Below are 977 nucleotides of genomic sequence, written 5' to 3' on the forward strand. Positions count from 1 at the left end.
TCATCTTCATATTGTAAGTTGTTAATGAGACTTCCTACAATCCTGATGCCACATTTTTCATCAAATAATCAATTTTCTTGGATTATTTATTTGCTCAGCATACAGATTGAATAAATATGGTTACAAATACAATCCTGGAACACACCTTAACTGGTTTTAAAGCATTAAGTACCCCTTGATCTATTCTAAGCTGCCTCTCTTCTAGGTACAGGGTCCTCATGAATTAATTATTAATTATTAAATTTTCATTATTCTCAATGTTATCAATAGCTTGTCATGATCCATGCAATTAAAAGCTTATGCATAATCAATAAAGTACAAGGAAACATCTTTCTGATAGTCTCTGCTTTCAGTCAAGAACCAACTGATGTCAGAGATGATATCCCTAGATCCTCCTGCTCTTCTTAATGTGACTTGAGTTTGGGGTAGTTCTCTGTTGATGTACACTTGCAGTCATTATTAAATTATCTTAAGCACAATTTAACTTTCATGTGATATTAATGATATTCTTTAACAATTTCATATTTCATTAGATCACCTCTCTTTGGAAGGGGTACAAATATGGATCTCTTTGAATTGGTTGGCCAGGTAGTTGTATTCCAAATTCCTTGGCATAGATAAGTGAGCACCTCTAGTCCTGCATCAGTTTGTTGAAAGATTTCAATTTGTATTCTATCAATTGCTGAAGCCTATTTTTTGGCCAATATCTCCAATGCAGCTTGCACTTCTTCCAGTACCATCAATTCTTAATCATATGTTTGATCATATCTTGATCATATGCTTGATCATATGCCATTCTTTAAATGGTTGAACATTGACAATTTCTGTTTGCACAATGACTCTGCATATTTATTCCATCTTCTTTGTTGCTTTCTATGTCATTCAATATTTTTTTCCATAGAACTCTATAGTATTGCAAGTCCAGACTTGAATTTTTTCTTTAGTTCCTTCAACTTGAGAAACATGTTCTTCTCTCT

Source organism: Chrysochloris asiatica, unplaced genomic scaffold (genome assembly GCF_000296735.1).
Source record: "Chrysochloris asiatica unplaced genomic scaffold, ChrAsi1.0 scaffold00072, whole genome shotgun sequence".
NCBI classification, from domain to species: Eukaryota; Metazoa; Chordata; class Mammalia; order Afrosoricida; family Chrysochloridae; genus Chrysochloris; species Chrysochloris asiatica.